Genomic DNA, 23342 nt, shown 5'->3' with positions numbered 1-23342 from the left:
ACCTGTATTCACACCTTTGGAGGCAGATGCATCATCTAGGGCCTGGACAGTCCTTGGCATATCCTCACCATAAAATAACATGAATGCACTCTGTTCTGCCGCTTTGGAGTGGGCCTCAAGACAGGAATCATTACTGCTACACACTTCAATCCAAAGATTTTGTACATGTGCCAGATATAGGCTAAACTTTGGAAATTGTAACCTCCTTAGTTTGTTGTTATGCCAGATTCAAAAACATTTTGATTGAGTAGGTGGATTAAATATAAACCCACAAAATCTCTCCTGTGCACTCACAGTAATAAGGGTGGGTTTTCCAATCCCAGTGTGACAAGATGAAGAGTTTAAGTGCACAAGGTATGAGCCATTCAATAAGCTATGTACCTGACCATGGAATGTCTTAACAGGTGTAACATGGAGTTTGCATTTAGTGATGTATTCAAAAGAATTCACTTGGAGTGCTTGTGTGCCACCAAATAAATGGAACCTTTGCAATCACTTGAAGAGAACAGTGACAATTCAGGGCTAGGTGACGAGACACAGGCATGCGTGTAAGGGGCTTCACAATCCTCCCAACCCCATGTGCCATTGATTAACTGCATGCTTCCCCAGGAGGTAACTCCTGAGAAAACATTCAAGGTGTGGTGTGTGTGGGTATATTCAGAACACTGAGCAATATGCGAGCGGACACCTCAGGTGCCCATGGAGATGAAGCCACAACGCTTCTCTTTAGTACACTGAGCGAAAGGAATGTGGAACCTGACATTGCCTAGCGTGTTGCAATGGTAGACCAGTTAAGTGCATGCTTCTGTTCTGGCCATGAAATCACATTCCAACCTGGGATTCCTCGACTTGGAGCGCCCAGAAAGGCTGTTGCAACAGAAAGACTTACTCCTGCTTCCTGTCACTCCTAACAATGGATACATCCTTTTCAACCAGTCCCTCAGCATCAGCCACAACACCCCTAAGCACACAGGAGCCCTGCGCTAGTGCATGATCATTTGAAGCTGCCCCACTCCGTCTGCTGGATCCGCACTATTGCTCGTGACCACGGTCTAGCGGTTACCTGATGGGGATGCCTTTCCTCCAGCCCAAGGGATTCTAGGTTGAGATGTGGCGCACAGGAACAGCAGCTGTCTGCAGGATGGCTGTCCAACCTTTTCTTTTATGAAAGTATCTAGGGACTGCATCGCCTCGCTCGGGTGGGAGTGTGAACACAGGCTTTGGTACAGTTTCCGTATGGATACGGGTTGAGTCAGAAAAGTGTCATGGGAGTTGCACGCACGATAGGAGTTCACGCTGGTCCTGGCGCTTCTTCTTGTATTGCCTTCATTTCCTTGGACTGCCCATAAACAGGTCTCTTGATGCATAGGTAATATGCTTAGTGCCATTGCATTTCTTTTCTTCTCTATGTAATGCAGTCCAGAACCTACCCTCCTTAAGATCACGATAAAAGAATATGTTTCTGTTCCAACAAGCGGCCGTGAAGTGTGTATAATTCAACAAATACATTAAATAAGGGGAATTTTGCATGCTCTGTCTAATGTGGGACCAGTTTTGATTTGCCAAGTGTGTCTACCCCATGAAGATCAGAGAAGGACAGCCCCTTACCACATTTGTTCAGTCATGTTTGAAAAGAAACCTCCATCAAAAATAACTGAATTAGCAACATGTATGTGCTGTGCGCCATCTAACTCTGGTGGGAAAGTCTCCCGATTCTCAAACCTGCAATTCCCTTCCTGATCAGGCATACGGATTTAGTGACATGTATGGCAATTGTGCTTGGAATTCAGGACTATCTTCCCTGAAAGGCAAGGAACAGTACTCCCAGAACATATGTTTTGGTCATTGAGGGCCACATTTATGGCAAAAAAAAGTATTTTAATATCTCATATAACATACAGGTCTTCAACATTATCAAAAGAATCAAACAAAGCATTATGTGTAAATGCCAGCAGCCTAGCTCTTAACAATTCTCTCTGTTCTGGATACATATGGCTCATTCCCATTCCCCGAGGCAGTTGGAGGGTTTTTATTGAACATTTTGTGAGGCCTATGGCCAGCTCTCTCTCTTTCTCTCTTTATATCTCTCTCTCTTTCTCTCCTTCTCCCCTTCTCTCTTTCGCTCTTTCTCTCTCTCTCTCTCCTTCTCTCTCTCCTTCTCTCTCTCTCGCTTTCTCTCCCTCTCTCTCTCTGTCTCTCTCTCTTTCGTCTTTCGTCTAGTGTAGAAACTCCACCCTAACCCAGGCATCCCAGTTCTCAGGTTAGTAATCACAGAAGGCTGAACCCTACTGTATAGTTCTGTCTTCATCTGGAGGAGATAAACTATCTCTGTAGACTCCCTCCAGGACTTCCTAACTCTCCCTACACTATCCAATTCTATTCCTCTAATGGGGAGTTGGGATAGTGCCTTGGAAATACGCTAGTTGATTCAGGCCCCTTTCGAACATGCTCACTTTTACCTTTCCCTTTTCTACTCTTACTATTCCTCTACTTCAGTCAATCTTCTGTCCCTTCAACGTTCTCACTCCTCCTAGATCCCACCTCCACCCTTTGATGCCACCTCTCATTCCCCACGCTACTAGTCCCTCCACCCTCCAACTCACTAAACCACCCTCCTCTCACTGAGTGCTCACTCACCACACAAACTCACATATTCATACTGCAGTACCACTTCCACTACCTAGCCAATACCTCACCTGCTCCACAATTCGCCTCCACAATCTGTCGGTCCTTCCTTGTTCTCCAACTCTGACCTCTCTTGAAAAACCTACACTTCCTGCTTCCTGTTCTGATATAATTTTACCTATCCTGTCCAGGACTGGATTTCTTTCCCTGGCCATTCTGGCTTGCCCTCCCCACCTGGGGCATGTCTGTAATGTGGATAGGCCTAAGTAGTGGGGTAAGCCCCGCCCACTTTCCCTGCGCAGTGTGAGACATGCATGGTATCATGAGCGAAACACAGACACAATGATTCAAGTTTATGAAAACCTTATTTTGTAAAGAAGGGGGTTTGGAGACTGCCTAACTTGCCCTAGGTCTATAATGGGAGTAGTCTCGACCATCAACCAAAATATAAGTCCAAAGTCAGTCAAAACCAAAGTGTCTGTGTTAAACCTGTGCTTGCCCTCACACTCTCTAATACAATAATGTGCATGGGATTGGACTAAATAAAAGGGGCGCTTCAAAGTAAAGGTCAGGGTAGTATTGGAGCTGGTCCACAGCTGCCTTCCCCAAGTCTTGAGCCACTTGGGATTCAGTATGTGTTCCTCTGCTTTCAAAGGCACTGCATAGAGTTCCTTTCACAAAGTTCAAACAATTCTGGTCATAAAAGTTCAAAGCTCATTTAGGCAACAGTTCCTCTGTGTCACCTATGCTCAGGAAGTCTGCAACTTATCACCAGATTATGATACATTTATAGTTAACAACAGGTTGGTTTATCCAAGCCTTTCGACAAAGCACAGTATTCCTCTGCCCCAGGTGGGACCCCTCTGACACCTTGGCTCTCTTCACCAAGTTATTCAGCAGTTCAATGTATCAGAGGCTTCCGATGAACACACAGTACTTTCCGGCCCTCTGTGGGACCACTCTGATACTTAGGACTCTCTCTGTTTTCTATCCTCATCGTGCCCTGGCACCTCTTTTGCAATTCAATTTTAGCTCTTCTGAATATCATGCCCCGGCACCTTTTTACAATTAACAAACAAGTTTTCACAGGGTCTCAACGTGCCTTTTCCCTCAAGCATAGCCTCCTTCACTTGCTATTCGCTCTCTCCGTGAACTTCACTCTTGTAGACAATGCCTTTGTTAACTAGAGCCCCTTTCACCATGTGTTAATGTACACGCAAACGTTTGCTATTTCGTTGCTCTCATCTTTCAACTTTGACAACGGACAATTGAAGCTTTCCTCTTCAGTGCGCTTCTTATCCTACACTCGTCCTTGTAATTATCTTACTTCTTGCAACATTTTATCCCTTGCACTTTGCTACTATCATCCCCTCTGGCCTTTAACTCCCCGGTTGTGATATCTTTAACGTCACTGTGCGGTCTCATCGACTGAAGACCAAGGGCTCCTCACCAGCCCCTCCAACTCTCATGGGTGGTTTATCTGGCCCAGGAGACCGAACACCCTTCTACGGATTTCACTCTGGAGAACAGCTTTGCACTTAACCCCCTTCTGGCTCTGTGGAGACACAGCTCCCTCGCCCTTTTACGCCATAGGCTCTCAGCGTCTCAGTTCTCCGTTCTCCCCCGGTAGGTCTCTGGTTCTCTTGGTGTCCCAGTTTGCCTGTGCTCTTGTACGCTGGCTCATGAACCTCTTGGGCTCCAGCTCGCTCATTCTGTTTCTATGGCTCACTCCTTTTATACACCTGTGGATTGCTAACAGGCCTCGGGTGTGTTTGTTCCATATTCAGTGCCTGACTTTGCCTGTCCTTGTTAATAGGACATTGATAGAAATGAAAAAGTGCCTCTGTTGGATTTCGCTGTGTTTTAACAGAGAGGGGAGTTTTGGCAAAGGAAAAGGGGACAGTCTGCAGTCATGTAATAGGAGGGAAAATCGGGTAGGGGGTTATTGGGAAAAGGGGGTACCATGTCTTGGCCTCGGGCAATCCCTCCCCAATCCCAAAGGACCCTCTGCCCAGGTGATCCTCCCTCGCTCGTCCACCCCCAGGTTCGGGATCCAATAGCGATGGCCCTCCCTTGGCCACCTGTGTAGAAGATCCCCTGGGAGTAGGGAGGGAAAGACCCTCAGGTTTTCCACAGCTGGCTCACCGCATACCGGAGTTGACAGCCTGGTAAGACCATTGTCTAGGTTTGTGTTCTGGGTCAGGCTAGGTGGGGTCACCTGTTAAGTCTATCAGGGGAGGGTGAGTCCTTCTCCCCTCTTGGTCCCTAGTGGCCTGGGGGGCCTTTGGGTTGTTGTGTGGGCTCGTCTGTTATGTTCGGCAGCTCTGCAAGGTCATTGCCCTGCAGTGAGAGGTCAGGGCTTCTCGCTCTCTTTGTCTCCAGTGTGTTGCAGTGTTTCTGTTTCTTCTCTCTCTCTCTCTCTCTCTCTCTCTCTCTCTCTCTCTCTCTCTCTCTCTCTCTCTCTCTTTCTCTTTCTCTTTCTCTTTCTCTTTCTCTCCTTTTCTCTTTCTCTTTCTCCTTCTCTTTCTCTCTCTCTCTCTCTCTCTCTCTCTCTCTCCAGCTGATCACTGTAACAAACAAGCATTGTTTCTAATCTCTCTTCTGGTTGCAGCTTTTGTGTACTTCTGATGCAGATGCTCTGAAATTAAGAGAAGGACACTGGCAAGACTAGAGATAACAGTGGTTTGCATACAAATATTGCCATCACAAGGGGTGGAGGAGGAACTGGGGCCCTCTCAACTGCTGCCGTCCATCTCAGAGGTGGGACTGGCTATGGATTTCTCCCTGCTAGGCCTCCCATGGCTGAGAGTGGCTCCCATCCCCTCTTGACAAGGCCAAGGTTAATGGGTGAAGTCTGGATTTATCAATTACTGAAAAGGTATGAATCAAGAACTGTGTGTCTGGGCCATTGGAACATTTGTATAATAGTATCCGTACATGACCGATGGGTAGGGGAGGAATATGTATTGCGGCAGGAGCCGCCAGGTCCTGAAATTCTCTTTTAACTAACATGTGTGAAGAACTCAAAGGCCTAAGAATGATTTCTTTGCTTGCAGATGTATTGGGAACCATGCTGAAAATGTGTCTTCATGTCAGTGAGAGGTGAAAGATAGTGAAACTCAACCATAACAGAATGAAATACACTGCCCTCATTGCAGAGAGTTGTCACGAAAAGTTTGCATATTCTGTGTCGTTCTGGACATCAGCCATCATCATTTAAATCTCCATCTCCTGTTCTTCAGGCTCCTCAATTGGAAGTGGATGGTTGCTCGGAAACATCATGGTAACTATTTGAAGCAGTTTTCAGATGATCCACAGAACTTTGCCTCGTGCCTCTCTAAAATGGTAGTGTGGGTAGGAACAGCTGTTGTAGAACCCCTCGGTCGGATTATTTGAACTGTCCGTCTGTAGGAAGGGCCAAATTAAGTTGTGTCTTGGATTTTCTCCCGGATCCAGTCTCGTGCCTTTAGTTTGGTTTCAGAAGTGACCTTGGCAGCTTCTTTCTGGAGGGCATCTCCTAGCAACCTGGTTGCCGGCAGCAGCTCTTTTCTGGAAAGGGGACTGGATAGTGTGTGCAGATCAGGTATAACATTTTTACCTCTGCATAGAGATTGCCGTGGTACATTCCCCATTACCAGCGGCATACATTCCCCCCAGTTACCCCCATTGAAAAGATGCATTTTGTCAAGCACAACTTTATGGAATTATTAGCTCTTTCTATTATTCCATACTTTTCTGGTTTAAATGGATTTAGACATTGCACCTCACATCCTCAAGTTTTCAGTGCCTTCCTGAGGGCATGCCCTAAAGAGCTGGAACATAGTCGGCATGTAATGTCGAAGTTCCTTTCACAAATACTACGCTCCGTAGTGAGTCTATGGCTGATTAGCAATCTGCTTTTTTCTGAGGTAGCATCCAGGTGAAACTTGAGTCTACTATCACTAATGTATACTTGTTCACTGTTGGCAATGGGCCTATGTGGTCTAAATGCTAAATCACAAAAGGAGTGTTTGCCTTTCTTAAGTAAACCTCCTTTGGCTTTCTACTATAATACAGTTTGCAATATATAGTTGAACCTCTTCTCTCAAACCTGGCCACCAATCCTAATCAAGAAACATCAAGGTGTGCCTGTTTAATGTCCCATGTTGGTTTTCAAATCTGTCTTGTTGACACAGGTTTGTGTTTGTTGTCTCTGAAGTCATTCTGAACCCACAAGTCCAAATTAGTGTTTTAAGCTTTGACTATCTCATCTGAGACTATTCAAATGGGTTTCTTTGAATCTGCCTGGCACAGAGTCAGCAGTACCTCATGCAATTCAGCAGTTTGAGTTGAAGTGTCTGCCAGATATTTAGTTGCGGTGTCAGAATGTACAATATTATTCTCATGAGTAAAGTATTATGTAATGGCTACGCAAACAGCTGAGTACTTTGATAAGAGTTCCTGGCACTGCAGACTCATCACAGTATATTTATTTATTAAAATCAAACAATGGAATATCAGGTAATGCCCGGCTCTGTCGCCAATGGTTCAAACCAGATCACTTTTTTATATGTATTCTGCTTCATACTTCTATTTGCATCAGGTGCATTCTGTATTGAAGTCCATCTAGTGTGCCATGCTGTCACATTGGTGCACTAGATGGTGTGGCAACTTCAGGTTGGGCTAGAGGCGTGTTTATAGGTATGGTTGTGTTTACGGCTAAGGAAATACTCTTTTTGCACTTGCATTGCTGCCATTATCCTTCCCTCTGGTGTAAGCCTTAATCCATCAGTACAATATACACGTGATTGATATGCAACTGGGTTTCATTCTGTTTCAGTGAATTCACTGTTCTTTGACATCTGGCTAATTTCTAAATCCAGTTCTGTTTGTTTTGCAAATGGACCAGTCAGCGTCATTAATGAGAAGACATGCTGTACAATATGTTTATGCTCTTTCGACCAGGGAGTAGCCTGGAAATTTGGGTTGATCAAAGCATACAGTGGTCTCACTAGCTCTGTGAAATAAGACATGCGTGATCTTTCGTAGTTGAGTAATCCTAACACAGTTTGTAATTGTCTGAGTGTTTGAGCTGGACACATGTTGGCGAGTTTGTCAAGGAACCCGGCGAACAAACCTTTGCCCTCACCTGTCAGTGAAAAAAGTTAAACAAATACACTTTGGAAGCCAATGATGAAATCTACTTGCTATAAAAGATCCGTAAGGTTTTCATGAGTCCTATACATCTCATCAATTTACTGTCAACAGTTTGAGACATCTGCTAAAAGGCTCTATGTTCGTCTTGTGCTGGAGAAGTCCATTGCCCAGATGAAGGTTGGTTTTGCAGACTGGCTTGAGACCTGAGCTGTGCTGATTTTGAACTACCTTTGTCTTAGAATGTACATTTCATATTCTGTGATCCAGCACTAATCTATGGGCACGATCTGTCTCGGCCACTGCAGTATTATGTGAACTTGCTTGCTTTAAAATGACCCCAGGGTCAATTAATTGATCTGCTATGGTTTGAATGTGTGACCTGTGTTCTCACTCACTTCAGATGAAAAGACAAGTATACATCTCAGTGCCTGCCTCTCATACAGTGGAGGCCAGTGCTGCAGTGCCAACAACCCCTTCAATTGAATGTGTAAATTGGGCGGCAAGAGTTCCTGTATTACTTTTGGGTTTACCCCTTCCAGCTGGATTGCCACAAAATATACCTCATTATAAGCTAAGGTTTGCCCAGTGGATGTCATCTCTGCACGTGTATGTGCTTTGGTGTGCACCAATAGTGCTTTATGACTGGACTCAAATACTGAGATCTCAGACTGCGATGAATCTCAGGAAGAGCTACCATCATCCAAAGTGCAGAGGCAGCCACAGAGAGAAGCCCGCTTGCAGGAGCCACCCCGATGCAGAAAAACAAGAAAGACTGCAGAGTACACGCAACAGAGGAAAGTGTACTAAGAAGAAGCCCAGGTGAAAAGACGGGCTTCCCGAACAGCGTGCGGCAGACTGGTATCGTAGCAGAAGATCAACGGGACGGTCGTCGCTCCCAGAGACCGCTGCATTACTTACGAGTGGCTCGTAGTGACAATGTAGAAAACTGATCAGAAGCAGAAGCACTGCTACGAAGCTGGAGAGCCACAGGAGCCACTGCACAGAACTAGTGTGTTGGCAGAGAGAGAATGATTACCATGGGGAGCTCTATACAATAAGGCTGTTACAGAAACCTATGAATACCGAACTATTGATAAACTGAAGCAGAACTTATTTGAATCTCAGAAAGAGTTTTGAATACCAAACTATTGATAAAACAAAGAAGAACATATTTGATGAATACCAAACAGTTAATGAAAATGAAACGAAGTGGCAAAGACAAAAGTTCCCTCATAAGGAAATACAAGAGGGGAACGTTTGTAAAAAAACATTACCCACACCTAAGAGGCTGTCATAAGACTTTGGGCAAATTGCTAGTGAAGGAAGCCTCAAACCAATACTACCCACAGCCAAAAGGCTATGAGATGTCTGTATTAAAACAAACACTGGGAAAAGTTCACAACAAGCATTATCATCAGCCAATAAGTTGTGAAAGTCCCTTAAGGAAACAACTGAAGTATAAAACCCCTTCTGAGAGATATAACTTTGGGAAAACATATATCTCATCCTGCCAACAGCCAAGAGATTGGGAAATCATACCGAAAGATTGGTGTGGAGAATATTAGAACCAATCATACCATCAAATTTGAAGTTAGTTGTAGGAGTTTTCTTCCTGGCAAGCTAGTATACCAGTAAAGGGCTTATAGTAGTTAGCCCTGGCAGGCGAGTGGACCAGGAATGAAGATGATGGTTTGCTATAATTGTGATGGAAATATATGTGGAAATAACTTTTTTTGAATGAAGAGAATGTATGTACTTTATCATTTATCAACAAGCAGTATAATGAACACAACAAGTTGTGCTTTGCTATTCTGACAAGTGTTCTATTTTATGAAGTATGAAGAAGAAAGAGTAACTTACTATCCTGACAAGAAGAAGTTTTCTTTGGAAGAAAGTGTCACATGTGTAAGGAACTCATGGTGGCAACAGTAAAGAAAGACTCAAGTGATCACAGTTCAAGGGTGTTTATTAAACTGCAAAAGTGGGTGAGATAAATGCCTAATCTAACCTAAATCTAAGATGGGAGCAAGCTTTGGCCATAAAATGAAAATAAGGCAGTCCTAGTGGCGTTGTCAAATAAAAGGGCCTGTACTAAGAAAAACCTATTGCCAGACCTTACACTAATTACAAAAGAGTGTGGGATAATATTCATAGGAAAGATAGAAGTGTTCACAAATAATGTGTCAGACTGCAGTAGTCTGGTTCTCCCTTCCCCACGTTTTCAGCACAGGATAAGGTGGAATCTCTGAGCACAGCACACTTCTCGGGCTTCCCCAGCACGCGACGACAGTTCCGGTCTCAACCTTCAAGAACCTCGATGGCCAAGTCTCCATTCCTGTGAAAAGTCTCTTGCCTTTGAGGGTCGGAAAATAACAAACCACAAAGTTCCTTTTACACAGTACCTATGGTGATCATGGCTCACCCCTAGGTCCCCCTCTTCCGTGCGCAGTCCCTTCTCAATCGTTAGCCTGCCGCTTTTGGGTACTCTATGGCTTTTCCTTGGTACACAAATCTTAGTGTCTTTTTAAACCATTCTTCAGGCTTTGCCCCTTTCTGTCGACATCCCTTTGTCGGTTGACAGTTGTCAACTTTTGCTGAACAGTTCATTTCTGTCGAGACACTGTTCATAGAGATTTCAGGCTTTGCCCCCTTTTGTCAGCAACTCTATGACGGGTTCACTGTTGCCAATTTTATCAATCATGCCCTTCATAGTTGATCAAAGTCTTTTGAACATACAGAGTATTTTGCAAGGCCCCTGTATGACCACTTTGACTGTTCCTTTGCAGCCTTCCAGAGGCCTTCTGGTATTTGCAGTTTCAGCAAACACGGGATTGACCAGCGTCTCTCGAATAAGCACCCACGTAGTGCCGGATGCCTCTGCAGCTGATCTCCCCTTTATTCTATCAGTTCTTTGAACTTCCCTTAAATTGCTATTTTGCGGCTTTCGTTCAACACAGTTCGGTTTTTATCGCTTCTCCCCTCGACTCACCGGATGTGATGAACCGCTTGGCTTTTCAACATATCTGGAGTCAAGGCCGGTACCATGGTAGCAGACGCCTCCCTCGGTCCTGCTTATCAGCGTAGGCATGCTCCGTGTACTGTTGACAGCTGCTGCAACACACTTGAGCTATTGTCCACGGTCTTACATTTCCTTCTGCGCTGGCTTTGCGGGTCTGGGTCGGAAAGGGCAAGGTTGTGTCTCTTCTTGTCAGCCTCTCGATATTCGCCACCTTTCTCCTCCTCTTGAACTTCCCTCTCTGGGTAGCTGTCCCGTCGTGCGGTCTGCCTTGCACGTAGTGTGCTTTCGTGCTCCAACTTTTATCCCTGTAGGGAAGGGAAAGGGCCGTCAGGTGGGCGTGATTCTGGTCAATTGCCTGACCCTGGTATTGGGACATGTTAGGTAAGCGCCTCGGGTGTTAGTCCATTGTCTGTGGTGTGCAGAAGTGTTTGTGTTGGAAAAGAGGGGGGCAGTGTTTCCGAATATCCTACGTGGTCGGAGGGGGAAAAGGTGTTGAAGGAAGGGGGATACCTTTCCTTGCCCGTTAGTGTCCCACTTCCACTCCCCAAAGACCCCCCATCCAGGTGATCCTCCCTCACTGGTCCATCCCCAGGAACTGGATCCAATAGTGATGGCTGTGTCCTGGCCAGATGGATTCCCGGGGACTAGCTAGGGAGACACCTTCAGGTTTCTCACACATGTTAACAGAACAATGGCATCTGATTTTGGAACTTGTGTTTTGGGAGAGAAAGTCAATCATCCTTGCAAGAGCGACATTGTGAAAGACAGTGAGCGGTTTGGACTTTCAACCATCTGCGGTGAAAAGAACATTTGTTGTTTATCTAAGAAAGACTTTGTGGTTGGAAAAGACATTTCTAATTCATTGACTGGAACTTTGTTGAAACAGCACTATAATCTGAATATTCCTGAATTGATCCAGTGGGAGGGAATACAACTCTGGTTACAAGGAATACTTCCAAGAACATTTGAGTTTGAATTACAAAACTGTTTTGTAATTCTAATTCTACTGGCGGAGTAGCGGCAGAGTAGCAGTCTCAGGCAGTGATTGCAGGCTACTCTTTTCTTCAGTCTGTTTACTGTGTTTGTTCCTGACCACCTGACCACCATTCAAAAGCTCCCTGACACCGCGGAGCGGCCACGGAGTAGCGGTAGAGTAGCAGTCTCAGGCAGTGACTGCAGCCTACTCTTTTGTTCAGTCTGTTTACTGTGTTTGTTCCTGACCACCTGACCACCATTCAAAAGCTCCCTGACACCGTGGAGCGGCCGCGGAGTAGCGGCAGAGTTGCAGTCGCAGGCAGTCTATGGCAGCCATGGACGCCGGTGACGCTACTCTGACTTCTTCACTAACTACGGCTTTATGTGATAAAGACTCTCAGCAAAGGAGTTCACGGTCCCGTACACGAGCTGAAGTGGGCCGAAAACTGCCTTCAAAGCCAGAGAAAAGCAGACCAAACCAACTGCTACAGCAACGACACAGAGTCCTGCTATGAGCCAAGTATCAACAATATCGACGCCTGGGAGTAGCAGAAGCTTCTGTCCGAAAACAACTTGGTCAAAAGAGGAGGTGACGGCAAAAAATACACTCCCAGTACTGGGAACCCAGTACACTGATCTGTGCACCAACGACGAAGAGTTGCGGGGAGTGGACATCTTCCCCGTACGCCAAAATCTGGTCCAAACAACTTCAAACTCACTTGGGCGTCCCGTGGCTCTGCTGGAGATCCCGGGCGGCGTCTCCCACGGGCTAGGCCCTGTCCTGTCAGCCGCGAACGTTCCGCCGCCTGTCGGAAGACGGACGGCGTCGAGCTCGGCGGTGATGGGGGGAGCCAGTCCGGGGGAGCAAGCCGCTGATCGGGAAAAGCCGCGGGCTAAGGCGCCGGCGGACCTAGTGGAACTCCCGAGGGTGGGGCTCCCGGAACAGGAACTCACGGAGAAGGTCATGGACCATGTAGTCTTATCAGTAGTGGCCGTCCTGAAGGGCCACCCGGTGGATGATCGGTGTGAGACAATGACGGAAAATGCACAGGGTAAACTTTTGCAGAAAGCTCCCTGCCTACATGACCAACCGGCAGGCAAACCGGCAAGGGTGGCGGAGGAAATCCATCCGCTCCCTCCCAGCTCGCCGACCACAGCAGGTTCAGCAGACACAGTTAAATCAAAAGCCAATGAGACCATGGGCAACACGAGCCACCCAAACGGCGGCCAGTCAACAAAATCACCGGACATACAACCTGATGACGGACCTTGCTGTAAAAAACTGAAAACCACGCTGAAAACGAAAAAACAAACTTCGACAAATACATCATCGACAAGTGCACCAACACTCCCAGGCAAGTCTAAAGGACTTGATTCCAACAATGAGGGAAAACAGAGACCAAAAAGGACAATAAGGCGATCTATAGACAGTACAAAAACAAAAAGCCAACAAGCAACTAACATCTTTTCGCCTCAAGTGGGGCAGACTTTTTTGTGAATCACAGAAAAAGAAAGTTCGAAAACATATGTGAAATAAGTGACAGCGAGATGCTGGAAGTGGTGCACAGCTCAGAAGATTTACAATCTGGGACTCCAGCTCCGGTGCCAGACCTGGGCGGACCCAGTATAGAAAATCACACAAATCTACCTTCCAGTGCTATGGATGAGAAAGAAGAAGTTGAACCCAATGTTTCGCCCACAGACGAACGGCAGAAGGCGGAGACTCCCCATCAATTACAGTGGAGACTGAGACTGGTATGGCTAGCCAGGAAACTGCAAATCTTGACAGTGAGAAGCTGGAAGTGGTGCACATCTTAGAAGACTTAGAATCTGCGACTCCAGCCTCGACACCAGACCTGGGTGATCCCAGTATAGGAAATCATGAAAATCTATCTCACAGAGTGGAAGAGAAAGATGAAGCTGAACCCAGTGCTTTGCCTACAGACGAACGGGAGGGGGTGGAGATGCCATCAACTACAGTGGAGATCAAGTCCCCTATGGCTAGCCTGGAAATCGCAAAACCTGTCGCTGACAAAATACAAAACACTGATTATAATGATGAAGCAAGACCCAAATATTTTATGGAGAGTGGGGAACCAGAGGACTGGTTCCCTTCAGTCGAAGATGAAAACCAAATGGCAAATGACTTAAATTTATCTGCAATAACAATGCCAAGCAGGGACAAAGGAAAAACCCTCGGACAAAACCATTCGCCCGAGAAATCACCAGAAAAAAGACCGGATATGGTGACGCTATGGCAGCGGTGGCGGTCGCAATGGCCCCCTTTACCAAGCTTTATGAAGCCATAAATGATTCATTAAAAGACAATTGCTCTCTACTGACAACAATGCATGCAAAGCTTGCATATTTGGAAGGGTATGTCACTGCGGTGGACCACGAAAAAAACAAGGCTGGTACACAACGTCCTTGGCCGATAGCGCCAGAAGGAATGAAAAGGACCTCTATATCGGTAAGCATCGAAAAGGGGTCTCAAACCGTGTTTGACGTCCAAAAAAAAATTCAATCCCCCCCAAAGTCGACAGAGGAGGCGGACTTGCTCATAATCGAGCAAACTTCGCCAGTCCAACTGCCAACTAAAAGCTCAAAGCCTACAAGTACACACTTGCGAGACAATCCACAAAAGAAAGATGACGCCATCAGTGGTCACAGACCAAAGAAGGCCCAAAACATTGCATCTGAAAAAAAAGTCCTCAAACTAGTGAATAACTCAAAGAACTCACAAACGAAGAATATGGAAGCAGTTACCAACAAAGACTTCTCCATTTTTGCTGATCGCAAGTTGCCAACGACACCAGTTGAAACTAAGGGAAAGCAACTGGTATTCTGCCTACCAGTGCAGGAAAAGATCTTCAAAGATAGGAGGAAGAACTATGGTGATGGAGCGTGCCCAAATGCAAATTCAAATTGCTCAACTCCAATTATCCCAGAGGCTGCTTTGACCCCAACTGGCACGAATCAAATGGAGACTTCCAAAGTCTCTAACACTTCAAAATCTACAGAAGATCTTCTGATGGAAGAAGTTCTCGAAAACTTGAATCAATCTTGCGAACCTCCTTCCCTAGAACTTATAGAGACATCAATGGAAAAAGGGACAAAAGGAGTCCACAAAGCGGAATCCCGATCGAAGCAAGGATCAAAAGAAGTAAGAGGTAAACATCTATCTCTACCATCGAAGGATCATTGTAAAAAGATTACTCGCTCTGTTACCCGGAGTCCTGTCAAACAGGACGAGAAGGGGTGTAAAACCCCGAGTCAAGGTCCGCAAAAACCACACTCTACAAAAGCTAGTGATCTAGAAAATTGGCGGGGAGAGAAATATCGCCCATCCACATCCGGAAATGAGGCTCAGCACCAAGACAGACACATGAACCATCTATGGCGAGAAGATCGGACAGCAAATAGAAATGGAAAAAGACAAGAAAGAGAAGATAAAGGACGATGGGTACCACTTAAAATGCGATCTAGAGATCCACCTGCTTTCAAAATTGAACAAATCGGCCTCTGCCACAACTATGTAATCCTGAATAGAAGAACTGTGATGGAGTTGCTATATAGCATACCGAAACTAAGACCAGTGGAATCGAGAGATTTGCAAATAGTGGAGCCGATTCATGAAGGCTGCCGCGCAACTGCCTATCTATTTATCTCCTCAAAATCTGTCAAACAGAAGCTGCGCGACTCCTTGAAAGACTTCCTAAAAATGGGCTATGACATAAGTGAATTTGGTGACGAGAGAAGAGCTAAATGGGATGACCCAATTTACCCCAGTCCAAATAACCGTTCAACGAGGAAAGGGTATAACTCCTCAAACGATAGATCACCTGAGGGTAGGAGACAAAAATACCTTCAAGAGAACCCTAATACGGAATATCAAGAAGCATGGGCGAACAAATCGACGAGAAACTCGCCAAAGCGAAGACTTCATGAAGAAAATACCAGAAAACTAGACCCACGGGGTAAACCTTCAATGAATAATAAAGAAAGTGACGAGGTGGAAGTGACAAAATATGACAGACAACCAGCTGGGCCATCATTGCCGACTAAAAGAACGAGTACACAGAAGGTGCAACCAGAACAAAAAGGCAACGAAGACAAGGAAAAATCAAATCCTTTGCAAAAGATGTGGGCATGGCTCCTGAAAGCTCTTGGCCCCCAAGAAAAATAGCAATCCATTGCCAACAAGAACTCTGGCGATGACGACTCGAAAAGAGGCCCAACTACAAATCTAGCTAAACTCTGCTCATGGAATACTCAGGGATTTATGCACCTTACAGTACGGGGTGACGTGAACTTTGCCTCTTTTGATATCATGTGTTTTCAAGAGACATGGCTTACCACAAAACCCATCTTAGATGGTTTCGAAATAGCCTTTGCAACAGCTAAAAAGGGACCGAAAGGCCGACCCTCCTCGGGCTTGATAACTGGAGTTAGAATGGGCAATGGAATGAAAATGATTAGAATCCTGACACTTTCCTTCCTGATGATTTCAGTACAAGTAAAATGGAAGTACTGGGACGAACTATATAACAGATCTGTCTCGACAACAGCAATAATCATAAACTTGTACTGGAACCCAGAAGCCATCTCAAACAAGGACTTTCTAGATATGGTCGAACAAGAAATCGACAAAGCATACACTCTGAAGTCCATATATATGTTTGCGGCGACCTGAACGCAGTATGCGGAAAGAAACTGACGAGAACCAAAGCTGAAGCAAGGGGTGCAGCTTGGACAGTACTGATGAAATCTAAAGATCTGTTCAATGTGGCCGCCACTTTCGGGAATTCAGCTCAGTATCCAACATGGAAAGGTCGTGGTTCGGAGGCAACAATAGATTACATCTACGCCTCATCGGCCCTACTGTCTAACATTTCATCTTTCGACGTGGTTAAAACCAAGGCGAGCGACCATAATCTTCTATGCCTGACCTGGCCAACCATTTCAACTGAAAAAATAGCCTCGGCCCCAAAGCTTGTAACAAATCCAAATGGAACTCTGCTTGCATTGAGCCTAAACAGTGTCATCTCTCTGACAAATAACTACTCCAAGTTAGAGCTTCAAGAGCACGTCTCTATCCTTCCCGACTACATTGATCTTCTGAACGTCTTCAAGAAACCGAGTTTGAAGAATAGAACATCTACGAACAAATCAATCCATACTTACGACCAAATCTTGGTCGAGAAAAGACGTCAACTCAGGAAGGCTAAGAGAAGTTTTGTGAAAATTAGATCTGACTCTAACAAACAACTTTGGATCAACGAGCTAAAAGCTTACAAGTCATGGCTGCGAGACCATCGTCTCGCCATGTATCAAAAAGATTCGGAAGACATGTTGCGAAGTGTGTCAACCAAAAACCCGAGAGTATTCTGGGCCCTGATAAACGCAACGGAACGGATCAATTCAGACGTCTTAATCAATGGCATCGCAGAGGCTAAATGGACAGAGTTCTTCGCAAACCTTTTCTTCGATCCTAAGGTTGGCACCGAAACTGCACAGGTCCAAAGCACAGAACCTTGGGTGGAGCTTCACGACCTTGAAGACATAACATACATTCTGAAAAAATTGAAAAATTCCAGGGCCCCTGGGCCCGACGGTCTGACAAATAGGCACCTGAAAGAACATCCTGAGGCATGGGCTAACTTCATATGTGCTGTTCTCCGAAGATTGACAGCTGCAAGGGCTCTACCGAAATCTTGGACCACCGCAGTTGTGGTACCTATTTACAAGAGAGGGGCGAGAGACGACCCTAAAAATATTCGGCCTATTGCCCTGTTGAACGTAATTGGCAAGGTGTATGGTTCTTTACTTCTACAACACTTCCAAAGGTGGGCTAAAGACGCACCCTGTGAAGACCCCCTTCAATTTGGCTTCAAAAAGAATGTGGGAACAACAATTAACATTCTAACGGTCAACATCTTAAAATACAAAAGCCTGGCGGGCGGCACCCGTACCTACGTGGCTTTTATAGACCTAAGACAAGCCTTTGACCAAGTTAACAGAGCGAGGCTCTGGGCAAAGTTAAGGTCTTGGAATTGCCCGGCGTCTATTCTACATCCAATTATAGCACTACACACGGACACAAGGATCCAAGTGAGGCTTGACAACCAAGGCGCACTTTCGGAGGAGATCCCAACCAATCAGGGAGTTAAGCAGGGCTGCCCGTTGGCCCCGGCATTATTTCTGAGCTTCATTGGCGACTACAAAGAATCAGAAGCAAAGGTCAGATCATTCCCTCCGCATATTGGCCAAATGAAAATCTTGAGAATTATGTATGCGGATGATATCATCATCACAGATCAAACAGCAATAGGCCTGCAGAGACAACTTAACAACTTCGCTGAATACATCAAGGCAAATGGTCTTGAAATAAACAAGCCCAAGACCAAAATCATGTTCTTTGGGAAAGACAAAGGCAAAAGCGACTCATATGCATGGTCTTTGAAAGGTGAACACATTGGCACAGTCACAGAATTTAAATATCTGGGCATTGTGGTGGACAACTCGCCAAGGGAGATTGCAATGCAAAAACATCTGCTGTCAAAAATAAAGAACTTAATATCGCAGGCTAAAGCAATAGATAGAAAATACGGTTGCTTCTCCCTCATACCAATTGTGGACTTTTACAAGGCCAAGGTAGTTCCCACACTGATCTACGGAGCTGAAGCAATGCTGGGGTTACCACACACCATCTGGACGAAACTTGAAAGCCAATACTGGAGAGAGGTCCTAAATCTACCAAACTCAACTCCATTGGTTTTGATCAGACGTGAAATGAGCCAACTCTTGCTTGCCTCGATAGTGGAAAGAAACAGCTTGATGTTTAGGAAGTTATTGCTGGAAAATCGCCCTGAGCTTTTGGAAGCTATAAATACAGAGGCAGAAGGAGGGCGCCTGTCTGTCCTGAACAGATGGTTTAGAGACCAAGAAGAAAAATTAGACTCTATTCAATGTTCCAAAAAGGAGTTGACGGACAATCCGATGAAAATCCAAAATAAATTAAACGAGCTTGACTGGATACTTACTTTGGACCAGGCCGCTTCGTACAAGTTAACCTCGCACCTGCCACAGACATTCCACAAACTACACGAATTACAAGCGTACGTGAAAAGATATCCAAACCGCTAGCTGAGGAATACTTTTAAAAGAGCCCGCCTCAACTTACTCCATACGAACAAAATCTTGATGATAAGAGGCCTGGCGAGCTCAAACGTTTGCAGATTTTGCAATGACCCGGCTATGGTGGAAACGACCAAACACCTATTGTTAAGATGCCCAGAAGTAGAGGCTATAAGAGGTCCTTACTTGAAGGAGATATTATCTGCAGCCCACACTTTCGATGTAGAGACTTGGTGGGCGAGGCTAATTGGAGGCGGACGAACTACTTGGGTCACTGCCACAGCAAAAATTTTGGATACAATTCTGTCAACTATAGAAAAACGACCATAGGTGAACAATATTCAAATGGAAAGGATTGAAACGCAAACGCAAAAACTTTTAAAAAACCCTTTGGGTTAAACAAAGTATAAAAAAAAAAAAAAAGTTTTGTTGAACCAGAGGTCAGCCATATATTCCTTCTATAATTTGATTGTGTGTATTAGTGTGAGGGCCAGAGGTATCTTTGACACTAGGTCATTTTTCTTTAGGTTTAGTTTGCTAGGTAGGGACCTTTCTTTTAGGTTAGTTAGGCATTTATCAGAACCCCTTTTTGCTAAGAATAAATGGCAAACTTTGAGAAAACTTTACCTTTGTGTCTGTCTCGCATTTCTGACCCCTCACATATGGTGTCAGGAGTGGGAGCGGATTGAATTGAAACAAATTGGGGAACCCTTACATTTGAGAAACTTAGTAGGAGGGCTTCTGATTCTGCCATTGCTACAGAAAAATCTATAGGTTTTGATATATATATAGTAATAGAGGGGAATTGTTGCAACCAGGAGATAGAGCATTAATATCTACAGCCCCCCCCTGCTACTTTAATCAGACTCACCTCCAAGTCAGGTCTGGCTTGGTGCTATGGCTTAGACTTATTGGCTGGAGTAATTGACCCTGATTATAGGGTTGACATCAAAGTATTAATGCAGAATAATAGTAGAGCCTTACCAACTTAAAGCAGGAGAAATGATAGCTCAAGGAATCTTGGAAAAGGCTCAGTTGCCAAAACCTCAAGAAACAAAAACAATTGATAAATCTGAAAGAGGGAATCGAGGTTTTGGAGAAGCTGATGTAGAAATAACCCTGGATCCAGTAATAAAACCTATTCCTGTTGTTGAAGAAGAAACAGAGGTTATTCTGGATTTTGCTTTTGCCCAAAGGAATGACTCTTTGCTAGCTGAACCCTTTCTTCAGGTATTATCAGAAGAGGAAGGTAGAGAAAAGGGCGGACCATTTTGTTTCTGAAATCTGGATTGTTATATCGGGGAGATGTGAGAATTGCTAAACTGTTTTGTTGAACCAGGGGTCAGTCATATTTTCCTTGCCTAATTTGATTGTGTGTATTAGTGTGAGGGCAATAGGTATTTTGGACACTATGCCATTTTTCTTTAGTTCGAGTTTGCTGTGTAGGGACCTCACTGTTAGGTGAGGGAAAGTTAGGCGTTCATCAGAACCCCTTTTTGCTTTGAATAAATGGCACACTTTGAGAAAACTCTGCCTTTGTGCCCGTCTCGCATTTCTGACCCCTCACACAGACCGAGACGGTTTACACCCAGAAGGAATCTCCCCCGCTTAGAAACCAATCGTTGGTAATAAGCGCGTTACAAAAGAACAATTATGTCATAAGCTGGTTCATGAGAGGAGGGAGAGTAGAGATAAAAGAAGGAGACGCAAGAGGTTGGAGGGGGAGACGCAAGAAGTTGCAGAGAGAGAGAGAGACAGAGAGAGAGACAGAGAGAGAGAGAGACAGGAAGCTGTGGAGAGAGATGCAAGAGGCTGGGGAGAAAGGGGCCCATGAAGCTGGCTATATAGAGGCCTAGGAGGCTGGAGAGAGCAAGAGAGAGACCCAGAAGGCTGGGGAGAGAGATACCTAATCGGTTGAGGAGCACAGAACCAGGCAGCCGGGGAGAGAAGTACCCAGGAATTTGGAAGAGAGAAGGCAAATTTATCTCTGCTTAAAGAGGTGTCTATGGAGGAAGTGGTGACAGAAGCTAAGAAGGAGGTGGCGAAGGGGCGTGGCCTGGCACACACAATGGCAGCCGCCATTAGAAATAGTTCTGTGTGGGCTGGGGGCTATCCAGCTGATTATGTGCCATCCCGGGGGCTGTACATAGTGAGCACGGCAGCAGCAGATGGCAGAGAAGCTGGAGAACAGGCCGGACGAGTGGGGGCACCCATATAGTCTGCATAGAGCAGTGGCAGAGGAGCAGACCTTCTTGGAGCTAAGGGCGCTCACCATGATGCCACGACAAGGAGGAGGCGTGGTGCGGTGGCCAGGCAGGCACAGGGACTAAATCCCAGGGAATGTGAGTTGGGCCTGCATGCCGACTGAGGAGGATGCACTAGTGGATTCCTCATGGGGAGGAGGAGAAAGCGGACCGGCAGGGGCAGAATCTGCAACCGGAGCAGGAGCCCTGCTGGCCGGCTGAGTCGGGGATCCTTGGGGAGAAATGGCAGGTCTTGTTGTTGCTAAAACCAGAAAAGTGATGAGTGGAAGGTTTTGAATGAATCTGAACCACTGGCATTGCTCTGGGAAACCTTCCACAGCACTGTTGTCTAGCCCGTCTGTGCCATTCCAAAAGGAGTACAGCAATATGCAAATCAGTCAGGTACTGCCATCAATTGGAGAAGTCCTGCCTGAACAGCTAGGCCATGTCCCCTCTGCATGGCAACACAAGCAACCCCAGACATGTTTCAGCCTTGTTGGACCTCCTCAGTGAGGTGCAGCTTGGTTCCCTAGGGCGTAGCGAGCAAGGGACCACATCTGGGCATACCCTCTCTTCCATAGGCAGACAAACTAAAACCAAAAAAGTGATGGGTCGAAGGTTTTGAATGAATCTGAATGACTGGCAATGCTCTAGGCAACCTTTCACACCACCACTTATTAGCCCTTCTACGCCATTGCAAAAGGAGTCCAGCCATATGCAAATCATTCAGGTACTCTCAGCAAGGGGAGTAGTCCTGCCCAAATTTCCTGGTCAGGTCCCCTCTGCACAGAAACGCACACAATCCCAGACATGTTTCGTCCTTGTTGGGCCTCCTCAGTGAGGTGCAGCTTGGTTCCCCATGGCTCAGCAAGCAAGGGACCCACGTCTTCCACCAGGAATACAAGACAGCCACAAGCCCTCGAGTTCCTGAACCCCCCATACAAATCTGGGCATGATCCTGCACTTCCCGGCCCACTAACGCTTTGATATGGGCATATCAGCTGTGTGAACGGTCGGTCCACACGTGTGTGAAATTTGGTGCCAAACTCTGGGCAGCTTCTGACCCGTAACACTGGGCCAGCAGGAAGAAGACCTCGGGCAGAGTGCGCAGTATGCCTAGCGTGAAGACATGGCATTGATTGGATTGCCCGTGTCTGGGCTCTCCACCGTCTTTCAGCATTGAGATTTCCGGGAGAGCGGCCCTGATCTGAGAAGGGCTGCTAAGCCTGCTGCGTGAGATGGGGGCACCTCAGGTGCTCTGTGAGGAAAGTGACATCACGCCCGAAAGTGAGGTGGACATCCAAGCAGCGAAATACCTGCGGTGAATAGGCACAGGAGCACCTTCTTGAACTCTGTGAAACGCTGAACGGGGATCGGCTGGCGGTGAACCCTAAAGACGGTGGGCTGCTGCTGATCCGGATCCTGATACCTGCAACCATTGCCTGCAGCTGCGATCTGCCGGCAACGACCTGGCTGTAGGCCTGGCCTTAGTGTTCATATGGAGTCGAGTGCAGCTTGGCAGCAAAATACAGCTTGTGGTGTTCTCCGGTGAGTTGGACACCGTAGACCCCCCTCCACTCCTAGGGGAGGCAAAAAAGCAGCTTGGGGAGCAAAATGTGGAAGATCAACGTGGGGGTGACTTGGAGACTTTGCTAAGAGTCAGGGGCGGTGCTACCTTGTGGAGGGATCCTTGACCTTCTCTGTTGTGAACATTGTCTGCTTGTGGGGGCCGTTTGAGGTTGCTGCAGTCTGGTGGACACTGCAGATCAGGACAATTGAAAAAAATACTGATGTTGCACTCCAATTGTTGCTAATAAGTTAGATAAATAAGGCCACTTAGGGTGCAGAGGAGAGTGTAACTACCCTGGCACCAGGTGGAATACACAAGCAACCATTATTAACTAAAGTGTTTTTTTTCCTCATGGCCAAATTCTGAGCAAGCAGCCCCAATGATCAGAGGCCGAGCTCAGTTTGCTGCTATTCGACAGAGGTATGAGTAATAGAAGGAGCTGTATGGGCTGGGTGTTTTCTTACACCCCTCGACCAACCAGGAAATGTGTCATTGAACCCAGCAAGAGCTGTGACCGGATCTCACCTAGATGCATATGTGCCCTAATTTGTAATTTTGTAGATCCGGGGGGGGGGGGGAATCAGTGGTTATGATGTGGTGATGTGTTGTGGTTTCTTGTAATAGGAATTTTAAAATT

At 46.0% G+C, this 23342-nt stretch overlaps 1 protein-coding gene across 1 annotated transcript in view; it reads left to right on the top strand.

Moving 5' to 3' along the window:
- WDR97 (WD repeat domain 97) overlaps positions 1 to 23342 on the top strand; it is an 847808-nt gene that overhangs the window by 152747 nt on the left and 671719 nt on the right. The gene's annotated exons all lie outside the window — the stretch shown is intronic.

Source organism: Ambystoma mexicanum, chromosome 5q (genome assembly GCF_040938575.1).
Source record: "Ambystoma mexicanum isolate Mex_15411 chromosome 5q, UKY_AmexF1_1, whole genome shotgun sequence".
Classification (NCBI taxonomy): domain Eukaryota; kingdom Metazoa; phylum Chordata; class Amphibia; order Caudata; family Ambystomatidae; genus Ambystoma; species Ambystoma mexicanum.
This window is presented reverse-complemented; position numbering and strand designations above follow the sequence as displayed.